The following is a 12,570-nucleotide window of genomic DNA, read 5'->3' as shown; positions in this document are numbered from 1 at the left end:
TCTCATTCTCTGTCATCGCTTTCTCCTCCCACCTTTAATCCTTCCCAGCATCAAGGTCTTTTCAAATGAGTCAGTTCTTCGAATAAGGTGGCCAAAGTATTGGAGTTTCAGCTTCAGCATCAGTCTTTCCAATGAATATTCATAACTGATTTCCTTTAGGATGGACTGGTTGGATCTCCTTGCTGACCCTAGCTTTGAAGCCAGCATGGCGCACCATAAATGTCCTCCCAAATTCTACTATTCTAACTACTGCACAACTGCACTCATCTCATGTAATGTTCAAAATTTTCCAGTCCATGGGGTTGCAAAGAGTCAGACAAGACTGAGGGACTGAACTGACTGAAGGCAATGTCCTTCCACAACTCTGGCTGCTGTGTGTTTAACAGTAACTAAAGACTCATGACTTAAATGACAGAGCAAAAAAGATTAGCACCACCTCATCCACCCTCCTTCCACCTGCCCAGTGTCAACACAACAGAGCTTGTAGAAAACCGATCTCAGATCATGAACTCACAAATGACTTCTCTAAATTAACAATTTTGAGAGCCTGTATCTGTGGATACTCATCATACTCTTTGTTGCTGGGGTTCAGTCGCTCAGTCGTGTCCAACTCTCTGCAACCCAATGAACCACAGCCTACCAGGCTCCTCTGTCCTCCACTGTCTCCCGGAATTTGTTCAAACTCTTGTCCATTGAGTCAGTGATGCCATCCAACCATCTCATCCTCTGCCATCTCATCATACCCTTGGTCTCATGTAATTCTCTTTCTTTCTGGCACTCACCATCTTTCTAGTAAGCAATACCCTGGTTAATTGTTCTCAAAGAGTTATCTCTCAGATAGATTTATGTCCTTCTTTCTCCCAAATCATAAGGATATAATGACCCCAAATCTTCTTTGCTTCTTAGAATTGCATTTTTTTTTCCACTGAAAACAGATATACTAAAAAACAAACAAACACACGGCTAATCCTAGGTTTGGCACACACTTCCATAAGAATAAGAACATCTCTGCTGATTCACAAAATACTGTCAGCATAAATTCTCAATTCCCTTTTAAGGGAAAATTCAAATTCCTGTTTCACCTTTGGATAGATTTTAATTTAATTTACTTCCATATTGGGATTGTTATCTTGAAAACAACAACAAACATCAACTCCTAAGAATTAAGGGTTCTTGTTGCATTTGAAATGATAAGGAAATATGATTCCAAAATGAGCTAAAATTGGAAACTTAATTATTATTCTTAACTAGCACCTCACCCATCACTGATTGCCTCTTAAAAAAAAAAAAAAGATTTTAAAAATACAACATCGCCACCTAGTGCTGTGGATAAAAATTATGAAAGTTGAAGGCTGGCAGAAATTCCACCTTAAATCCTATCTTCACTGGGAGAATCTAATAACTACATGTACACATAAATAAATAGGAGGAAATCAGCAAACGGTAATACCACGTACAGCATCAAGGTATAGGCCAGACTGAATCAACCAGTAAGTCTTTGCAGGCGACAAATGGCATTTTTGCTGATAGGTTTGCAAATTTCAAAATGTACTTATTGCCTCCCAAATAGACTTCCTGCCCACGCTCCCTCCAAAAATAGTCCAAGCTGCCTATGTTCACAGAGTAGAATATAAAACAGTAACATTGTGGAGCTTAGGAGAGCCTTGGAGGACAGCTCGCCCATTTATACTTTTATGGATGAGGACACTCAGTTCCAGCAAGACGTTGTTGCTGTCATTTAGTCACTTAGTCGTGTCCTACTCTTTGCGACTCCGTGGACTGCAGCATCCCAGGCTCCTCTGTCCTTCACTATCTCCCAGAGTTTGTTCAAACTCAAGTCCATTGAGTTGGTGATACCATCCAACCATCTCATCATCTGTTGATTCCTTCTGCACCCCCTTCTCCTCCTGCCTTCAGTCTTTCCCAACATCAGGGTCTTTTTCAGCAGGTAAACCCACACCTTCAGCCTTGATGGTTGGGCCACTGATCCTGTCTCAGGGATGTCCATTTACTCAGCTTTCACCCTTTTTTGCCAAGATCAGTCACTGAGTCAAAATGGATGAGATTTGAATCAAGTCTTTATTTTGTTAACTGTATTATGCTAACATTGATGCCTTAGTTTTCATAATTGTTCTAACAGTAGGCAAGATGTTCACATTTAGGGGAGTGGGGTTAAAGGATATACAGAAACCCTTTTCTGCAAGCTTAAAAGTAGATCAAAATGTAAAGATTCTTTAAAAGGAAGTTTAAGCACCATTGAGTGAGTAGCTGGAAGGAATGACCCTGTGCCCAGTCCAGGGTCATTCTTGCTTTGTTTATTTTAAAACCTGGTACTGTGTAGGATCCTGTGGGCACAAAAGCCTTTCTCAGTCCCCCACTTCCCCCCGACCCTGCTTTCTTGATTACAGGAAATAGGCTGCATTCAGCCTCTAGGACCTTCCCTGAGTTCCAAAGAGCCAGTTCAAACAGTTGCTTATCAGAGAAGAGAGGGGATGCAGAGACAAGGGAGGAGCAGTCAAGAAACTATAGTGCAGCCTTGGGGGCAGGTCCTGGTTCCCCGTCAAGGGACACACACAACAGTACCTTAGAGCTGCTCTGCAGACACTGAAACCCCCACCAGGTGGGAGAGGTTAACTGTCTGCTGCCCACAAGCAAGAAGACCCCAGACCTGTTGGAACCAGAAGGCTGACGATGCTGACTCCCACTTACCTCACCACCCGCCAATCAGAAGAATGTCCAGAGCTGACCACCCTCTCTGAACCTTGACTATGACACTCCTCACTACCCATCCAGGGCAAGACACAGTTTTGTAGGGCTTTAGCCAGCCGTGGCCCCCTTTGCCTGGCAAAGCAATAAAGTTATTCTTTTCGACTTCATCCAAAACTCTGTCTCCAAGAATTAAATCTGTATTGGGGTACAGAGACTGGATTCAGCTTCAAACCTAGCTTGAAAACTTGACTTTGAAGCATGTTGGGTGCGTTAGTTGCTCAGTAATGCCCAACTCTTCTGTGGCCCTATGGACTGTAGCCCACCAGGCTCCTTCCTCTGTCCATGAGATTTCCCAGGCAAGAATACTGGAAGAGGTAGACATTCCCTTCTCCAGGGGAATCTTTCCAACCCAGGTATCCCACATTGTGGGCAGATTCTTTACCACCTGAGCCACCAGGGAAGCCCTTGAACCACACAGTCCTAAAGAAAACACACTTCCAGGTACAGTCTGAGTCCTGAATTAGGAGACACTCTCACAATTTCTGCTCTCAGGCTGTTGCATCCACCAGTCATCCCATTACCATCTGCTCACATCCATCTTTCCCTTCTGTGAGTTGTGTTCTCTGCTCTCTGTTTTATTGGTCTCCTAATTTCACAATAGATTGAGGGGCCAAATCCCATTTTATGTCTTGCCATGCAGGCTACTAATGTCTTCTTTTCTTCTGCCTAATTCTAGCCAACCACAAAACAACAATTTCCTCCCAGAAGGGGAGACTAGTGCAAAGGTAATTCTCTCCTCCTGTGTCAGAGATGCAAGGAGTTAAGGGGTGTGAGTTACCACGATTCAGACACTAACACTACAGGAAGAAGAATATTGTATTGCACACCTGCAGTGTTTACCCCGGGGAGCTGACTCCTCTAAGAGGCCTTCCAGAGAGAATCACCTTCACCTAACATTTCTTTTCATTCTTTTTTTTTTTTTTTGGTAGTTTCTCAGTTATGTTTCTATTAGGTAGTTAGAAAAGAAGTCCAGAATGGCGGTGGCTAAAAGGCAAGGAAGGGAAAAGCCCACGAAAACTGAATAAAGGAAGGTCCAAGGACTGGAGTGAGGACCTCAGGAAAAACAAACAGCACTCCTCGCTGGCCCAATTTACATAGGGCAGGCCCAGAGGGAGGAGAAAAAACATAAAAAGAGGAACCAAAATTGGGCCGGGGCCTCTCTTCTTTTCGCGTCTTTTGGGTCGTCATGCCCTCATGCCTCGAGAATGTACTTTCCTTTACTTTCTAAATAAAACTGGTCTGTAACACAGAGCTGTAACACTGGTCCGTCTGAAAGCTGTAACGCTGGTCTGTCCGAGGGCTGTAATGCTGGTCCATCGCTTCAAATTTTTGTTTCAATGAGACAGAATCGAGGAAATTACAAACTCCCCGACATGACATTTCCATTCTAAAGAGTATGGAATTACTCCCTGTTATGAAACATGATGCCATTAGCACCTTCTTATTCTTTTTGTTTTCTCTTCCCAGCCTTGTAAATTTTTATTTTTATATTGTCAAGATTTAGAACTTGTTGCCTAACATTTCTGAAGGAACTCCACAGCGCACCTGGGGAAGGAGGGTGAAAAGTCTCAGTGCAGAGGCAAGAGGATATAAGATTTAGGGAAGCAGAAACCCACACACCAGCTTGCACACAGATTTGACTTTACCAAGCATTTTCCACTAATTGGGCTTCCCAGGTGGCTCAGTGGTAAAGAATCTGCCTGCCAAAGCAGGAGACACAAGAGACGAAGGTTCAGTACTTGGGTCAGGAAGGTGCCCTGGAGAAGGAAACAGCAACCCACTCCAGTATTCTTGCCTGAGAAATCCCATGGACAGAGGAGCCTGGTGGGCTACAGTCCATGGGGTTGCAAAGAGTTGGACACAAGTGAGTACACACACATTTCCCACTTATTATCTCATTTGATACAGAAAAACTTTGCAATGTATCGGACTTTTTATCCCTGTTGTTCAGATAAGAAGACAGACCTTGAGAGAATCTTCAGTGCATTTAAGAAGGTTCCTCAAAACAAAAAGCAAATTAATGTGGAGCCAGGATCAGCCTCTGTTATGACACAGTCTAGACTTTTCCTACCACTAATTTCTGTTGTTTTCTTTCTTAAAGAGGCCATCTCCATCTGCCCACAATAAGATCCAGGTGCCCACAACGCCAGCCCTCTGCTGAGTGGAAGCCGCCTCCAACCGCCCTCCACTTTCTGCAGGCCCAGTGGCCAGAGCTCCTTGGGCCACAGTGAGCATGGCTGGCCATGTGCTCAGAGATGCTACACACCTGTAAGTGAGCTGAATGAAACTAGATCTGAATCCTGGCAACAGAGATTCCTGCCCAACTAGCTTTCCAACTGATGCTGACTAAGGTTGCTGTCTCATACAAAGATGAATTGCAGGGACTTTCCTGGCAGTCCAGTGGTTAAGACTCTGTGCTTCCAATGCGTGGGGTGCAGGTTTGATCCCTGGTCGGGGAGCTAAGATCCCACCTACTATGCAGTGCTGCAAAAAAAATAAGAAATTTTTAAAAATCATCATATAATGATTTTTTTTTAAAGATGAATTGCAAATCACATCATTTTTACCAGTCAAATATATGCAGCCCCACGAGATGAAAAGCTCCACACCCACTTCATCCCTATCCTTGGACTGTGCCACTGAGTAGGTAAAAGGGGTCCTTTGGATGGAGGTGTAAATCCGTGCAATTTAAAGAAACCCATTGAAGGCACAGCACCACCCCAGCCACCAAGGAAAGAGCATCAGAATTAAGGTGTTGCCCCTGGATCTCAGATGAGAAATGAAACAGACTTTCTGGCGTCACAAGGGGGAGAACCCTGGGTTAAAAGAGAATCCTGGGTTTAAGTCCAACTACAAACCCACAGGCTCTCCTGGGCTCAACTCTGTCTCCTTCAAGGCGCCCTCTTACCCCAAGAGACTGGTGGCAAGGCTGAACGGAGACCATTTCCAAAGACAGAAGACAAAAAACACTGTTTGGGCTAAAACCGTTAACATATGCTCATCCTTACTGGAGCCTCTCTCCCCAGATCACGTATCTTGCCGTGTTTGTGTAGATACCAGTGCCAAAGCATGAGAGCAAGGAACGACTTGGAGATGCACAAAAGACAAGAGCTGCCCTTATTCCCTCCATGGCAGACGGTAAATGGCATTTCTCACCTACAATTCTTTAGGCAAGCCGAAGGCTGAGGCAATGACTGTCTCACACATCTGGCCTGCACTGCTCCGGGGCTCGCTATAAACGCCTTTCAATTTGAACGCACCAGTGAAAGCAGGTGCGCAGAAAGAGAAATGGGTGCTTTTATGGGACTTTTAAAGTGCTGTGCTCTTTGTTTCTAGAGTTATTGTCTCTGTTCCAACTCTTCCTGCAGGTTGGGCATCTTGATGTTTCATGATGAAGATCATGGTGGTTCTGGTATGAATACTAATGATGTCTGATCGAACACTGGTTCATTTTTGAGATAACCAGCTAGTGATTTTCATTTGAAAATGGGTATGCAAATAATTTTGGGCTTCCCAAGTGTCGCTAGTGGTAAAGAACCCGCCTGCCAATGCAAGAGACATAAGAGACTTGTGTTTGATCCCTGGCTCAGGAAGATCCCCTGGAGGATAGCAACTCACTCCAGTATTCTCACCTGGAGAATCCCACGGACAGAGGGGCCTGGAGGGCTACAGTCCATGGGGTCACACAGAGTCGGACACAACTGAAGTGACTTAGCACGCACTCACACATACAAATAATTGTATACATCACAGGGAAAGGAACACAATGTGTGTTTTTAATTTTTTATGTTAACAATCACTGAACAAAAGCAAAGTGAGAAGTACTTTCTCCGTGCCTTATAGATACGCAAGCTTACCTATTTGAGGACAAGTGGGACACTATGAGCAAACTTGAAATCAGAAAACACAGGAAACTACCCATAAAATTAGCAGATGTTTTCAGGTAATTCTCAGTGATAAGGAGGGAAATTAAAGAAACAGGATTGCCTCGTGGTGGCAGAACTGAAAATTGGCAGAACCTTTCAGGAGGGTGGTTTGGCAGGATGTCTCGGTACCCTTATAACTGCTCTTCCTCTGCAGTGAGTCATGTCTGTTTGAAGAAATAATCTAGATAAATAATCCTGGATGTAGGGAAAGGCTTTAGACACAATAGTGCTCATCTCAGCATTCTTTATCCTAAGGGGAATATTAGAAATGACTGAGCAGGTATGGGAGACAGACATCATCAAAATGGTGGAATGGGTATTTTCTAAAAATCTTCTCCACAAAGGATACCAATTAAAAACACACACACACACACACTTTTTATTTTGTATTGGGGTATAGCTGATTAACAATGCTGTGATAGTTTCAGGTGAACAGCAAAAGGACTAGCCATACATGTGTATGTATCCACTCTCCCCAAACTCCCCTCCCCTCCAGACTGCCACATAACATTGAGCAGAATTCCATGTGCTATACAGTAGGTCCTTGTTGGTTACCCATTTTAAATATAAAGTATTGAACACCAATTTTAATAATTACCCACCAGTGAGAGAACCTTTGTGGAAGTGCAGAAGGGTTCCAACATGTCACTGGCACAAACATTGAGCCTTGGGCACACTAGTAAGAGGAACAGTACCACTTTACCAAGTCACCTCTTCCCCGAGGGTCACAGTTCAGGGCCAGGACTGAGGTCCACGATCTTTCTCAGGAGAAAAGCGAAAGGAGATGAGTGAATGCCTTTCTTCCAGGTCAGTGCACAGCACTGCCAGGGAGGCCCGTTTCATCTGCGTCCCTTGCAGAACACCACAGCGTGTGGCATGATGGGGGTGAGGAGCGGTTGGGAGGACAGCAGCCAGAGCTCTCAGAGAGCGCCAGAGGGAAGCAGACCCTGCTCTTCACCTCATCATCTCCAACAGGAAGACTCCCACGAGCCACAAGGGACACCCTGCCTGCAACCTCCCCCCACCCCCGCTGGTCCACAAGCACCTCCACGTGCCACACCCTGTGCCTGGCTCCCTGGGCGTGCCTCCAGGGGAGGAAAGTGTGAGCCTCTGCAGATGGCTGGTGAGCACATGTAGAAAGCCAGTCAGACTCTGCAAGACCGGGAGAAACACACACACGCTTGAGCAGTTGGCACCACCAGAGGGGAAGCATGAAGTTCAGTTTTGCAGGATCTAAAGATACAGGTGTGCTAAATCGTTCAGTGATGTCCGACTCTTTGCAACTCCATGGACTATAGCCCACCAGGTTCCTCTGTCCATGGGATTTCCCAGGCAAGAATCCTGGATTGGGTCGCCATTTCCTTCTCCAAGGGATCTTCCCCACCCAGAGATTGAACCCAGGTCTCCTGCATTGGCAGGCAGCTTCTTTACCACTGTGTCACCTGGAAAGCCCAAAGAACACAATTCTAAGAATTCCTTCCAAAAGGAAACAAGAAGTGTGAAGCAAGGATATCCATAGAAAAGACTGAGAAATCTCAGAATCCTGAGCAAAACCGATGGAAGGTGTTAGTCTTCTGAAGCCAGTGAGTAAAGACTGGAGGAGGTGACTCTTCAAATGCAAAGACAGCAACGCAAGACTTTAAGGAGCATGGAAAAACAAGGAAACATGACACCACCAAAGAAACGGAGATCTGTGATTTGCCAGATAAATAATTCAAAATAGTTGTTTTAAGAAAGCTCAGGGTGCTGCAAGAAAACACAAAAAGACAGTCCAAAATCAAGGAACTGATACACACACAAAATGAGAAACTTAACTGAAAGATAGAAATTATAAAAAAGAAGTAAACAAATTCTGGAGCTTGGAAACTACAGGGAATAAAGTGAAAAATGCCCTAGGGAGCAACAGCAGACTTGACCGAGTAGAAGAAAAAGACCTTGAGAAGTCAAAAACAGGTCACTGGAAGTTTGACCTGTTTTCAGGAGAAAACAAAGGAAATAAAAGAATGGACAGAGGGGGAGAAAGTATACATGAACCATGGGAGACAATTAAAGGAAACATCTACAGTAACTGAAGTCCCAGAAAGAGAAGAGAGGAAGCGCATTTAAAATATTAATTCTTGAGAACTTCCCAAAGCTGTGGAGAGATGTGGACATCCAAGTTCATGAAATTCATAGTTCCCAAAAAAGTCTATTCCAAGATAGCACTGGATTCCCAGATGACTCAGTCGTAAAAGAATCCACCTGCCAATGCAGGAGACTCAGGTTCAATCCCTGGGTTGGGAAGATCCCTTGGAGAAGGAAATGGTAATCCACTCTAGTATTCTTGTCTGGGAAATCCCATGGACAGAGGAGCCTTGTGGGCTGTAGTTCATGGAGTCACAAAGAGTCAGACACAACTGAGCATGCATGGCAGGGGGAAGAGAGCATTAATAAAAATCAAAGAAAGAATTTTAGAAGCAGCAAAAGAAAAATTCCTCATATGTAAGGAAAATGTGATAAGGCTCCAATTAGATTTCTCAGCTGAAACTCTGCAATCTGGAGATGGCAAAATAACATACTCAAAATGAAGAAAGGGAAGAAGGTCCAACCAAGAATACTTTACCCAGAAGATGTGTACTTCAGAAAAAAAGGAGAAAGAAAGACTTTCCCAGACAAACAAAAGCTGAGGGAGTTCATCACCACTGGTCCTGCTTCACAAGAAGCGTTGAAAGAGTTCTTCAAGCTGAAGTGAACAGAGGCTAATTACTAACATGAAAATGCAAAGTAAAGGTAAAGGTGAGTATACAATTAAATTCTAAAACTGCAGTACTGAGTGTGAAAACACAGCTGGATTAAAGGTAAAGGAATAGGCAGTGACAACGGCTGGACTAAGCAGTTCACCTGCAGATGTAGAGATGGGCTGGCAAGGAGGGATATCATGTGAAGACTGAGAGACAAAAGGCATGACAAACAAACCAGAAACCCTGATGGTATTTCAGGCATGGGGTTTGTAAGGAAGGAGACAACTGTCGCTACTCACACGACCTCTCTGACAGTCCATATGGTATAGTGTGCAAGCATTTTCAGTAAGGGTACTGTATTTACAGAGACCACTCCAGATATGAACATAGCAAGCCACTGAAACAGGAAGAAGCAACTGCTACAGATCTAACTGCAAACTCATCCCTTGCTGCTTCCTGGAGTCTCTCATCAGTTGGACCAACCATTGAAATGAATATGGGCAAGGCTGAGTCAAGAAATTCAAGTTTTGCAACTGTAGGAACTGGTTCAGAAGACTGAGTGAACACCATCGAGTTTGTTCCAGGGCAGCCCTACTGTGACCAGACTGCCCCTTCCTCCACTGAAGCCCCCCTGCAGGGCTCAGTGACCAAGGAAGACTTGGAGAAGGAGCAAAGTGCAGTGGAGACCAAGAAGCAGCTCTCGCCCTATGCCGCGGTGGGGGATTGCCACTATGGGGAGAACCCTGCGTATCTGCATGGAGACGCGTGTGATATGTGTGAGCTGCCGGTCCTCCATCCTGTGGATGCTGCCCAGAGGTCACAGCCTATAAAATCCTGCATCGAGGCCAATGAGAAGGACATGGAGCTTTTGTTCACGGTGCAGAGCAGCAAGGACATGGTGTGTGGCATCTGCATGGAGGCAGTCTACAAGAAAGCCAACCCCAGCGAGTGCCACTTCGGGATTCTCTCCAACTGCAACCACACCTACTGTCTCAAGTGTATTTGCAAGTGGGGGAGTGCTAAGCAATTTGAGAGCAAGATCGTAAAGTCCTGCCCAGAAAGCTGGATCACATCTAACTTTGTCATTTCAAGTGAGTACTGGGTGGAGGAGAAAGAAGAGAAGCAGAAACTCACTCAGAAATGCAAGGAGCAACAAGGCAATGAGCAACAAGGTGGGCAGGTATTTTGATGAAGGCCCTGGGAGCTGCCCATTTGGAGCAAACTGTTTTTACAAGCATGTGTACCCTGATGTGGAGAAGGAAATGGCAACCCACTCCAGTATTCTTGCCTGGAGAATCCCAGAAACAGAGGAGCCTGGTGGGCTGCCGTCTATGGGCTCGCACAGAGTCGGACACGACTGACGCGACTTAGCAGCAGCAGCAGTACCCTGATGGCCCTAGAGAGAAGTCACAGAGACAGAAAGTAGCAACAGCAAGCAGATACCGGGCCCAGTGAAGGAACCACTTCTGGGAGCTCATCGAGGAATGAGAGAACGGCAACCCTTTTAACAATGAAGAGGAGGTTGTCACCTTTGAGCTGGGCAAGATGCTGCTTATGCTTTTAGCTGCAGGTGGGGACGATGACCTGACAGACTCTGAAGATAAGTGGGACTTGTTTCACAATGAGCTGGAAGATTTTTATGACTTGGATCTATAGCAGCTCAGCGGGGTGCATGAACCGATCTGCCGAACCTCAGATGGTAGTGGGCCTCCAGGGTGGTGGTCGAGCCCAGGGCCGCTTTCCTAGGCAGGCCTCTCAACTCCAGGTGCTGTAGTAGTCATCTTTACCCAAGGCCTGTCTTCTCAACCCCTCACCTTTCCCCGAGGAGTATGTTGTTTTCTCTGTTTAAAAAAGTTACAAAAATAAATCTGCAAGTTAGTTTTTTTGTAACATGAATTTAACTGTCTAGACAGTTAGTGTAGGTTTGTCCCGTCATATTTTCCACCAGGTCCACACAGTTCGAGGGGAGCGTTTCTGGATTTCCAGGACTCGTTGTTGAGGACCCTGGGTTCAGAAGTGACAGCACTGGCTCCTGCTTTGGGGGTCCAGGAATCGGGTTGATGGGTAAAGGATCTGAACTGTAGCAAGGAACTGCCTTCTGCTCTAAACTTGGGAGGTGGGTACTTGGTTTCTGATGAAATCTGCACATCTGTGTTTTCTATCTGGTCCCTGTCCTGCCTTCCACCCCCTACCCGCTCCCCCACCCCCGCCCCCGTGCACTCACCCTGTGGTGTTGGTCTCTTGTTTCATTGCACACAAGTAATACTACTGGGTAACCAGAACCAGGTGTGAATGTATTTGAGATTTCTACCATGTCTAGGGTGAAAGGAAAATTGTAAAAGAACATGTATGAAAGACGGGAGTGGAAGAAAATAATGCAGAGTTGGAAACTGACTCCCCAAGGCTAATGGACTTGGGATGTGCGAGTGTGACTGCGTGACAAGCTTCGCATTCGCATAGGTGCAGTGTTTGCAGCCTTAGCGAGAAATCTCAGTTTAGTGGTTTCAGCCTCACGGGGCAAATAGATCTTAAAAAACAAAGCAGTTTATTGTTAGCTGTTAATAGAGCAGAGCTAGCTCTGTCTGTATAAACAGAGGAACGGGCTTAGCCATAGAAGTGAACACTATCTGGTATCCCATGTATTAATACAATCTAGGGCTTGGGTCCACAGTTGTGTTTAATGTTGTATGATCTCCAAGACTTCCCAGTCCAAGCACTTTTTGACAAGCCTTTGTCCTCATTTGAGGGTTTTTGTGTTCCTTTTTTTGCGGATATTTGCCTCATTGCATCCCCAACCTTTTCTGCTAGACAGTGTGATTCAAATCTATGTTCTAAGGTGTTTCCTGTAGTGGAGTCATTGGTTGGCAGTATAGTAAGTCAGGCTTGTCCACCAAAAGGGAAAACAGAGGGTGGTAATCCACAAGATAAGCTAATGTTAGATTGTTAGGAGAATCCCTTGATCAGAAATTTTAGCTTTGCATTTTGTTGCTCTCTTTCCCAAAAATAACTTGGAGGTGCCCTAGATGTGTCCATCTACTGCTCTAATGCCTCGGATATCACTCATTCTTTTCATGTTAAGACAAAAAAAAAAAAAAAAACTGTAATTGTTGCAGAGGTCTTTGTATTTTGCAGCTACCCTTTTGTAAGGGGCACTT

At 45.1% G+C, this 12,570-nt stretch overlaps 1 pseudogene; it reads left to right on the top strand.

Moving 5' to 3' along the window:
- Positions 1 to 205: 205 nt before the first annotated feature.
- LOC102286254 (E3 ubiquitin-protein ligase makorin-1-like) lies at positions 206 to 11,071 on the top strand (annotated as a pseudogene).
- Positions 11,072 to 12,570: the final 1,499 nt, after the last annotated feature.

Source organism: Bos mutus, chromosome 11, assembly GCF_027580195.1.
Source record: "Bos mutus isolate GX-2022 chromosome 11, NWIPB_WYAK_1.1, whole genome shotgun sequence".
Taxonomy (NCBI): domain Eukaryota; kingdom Metazoa; phylum Chordata; class Mammalia; order Artiodactyla; family Bovidae; genus Bos; species Bos mutus.
The sequence above is the reverse complement of the archived record's forward strand: the minus strand, read 5'-3'. Positions and strand labels throughout refer to the sequence as shown.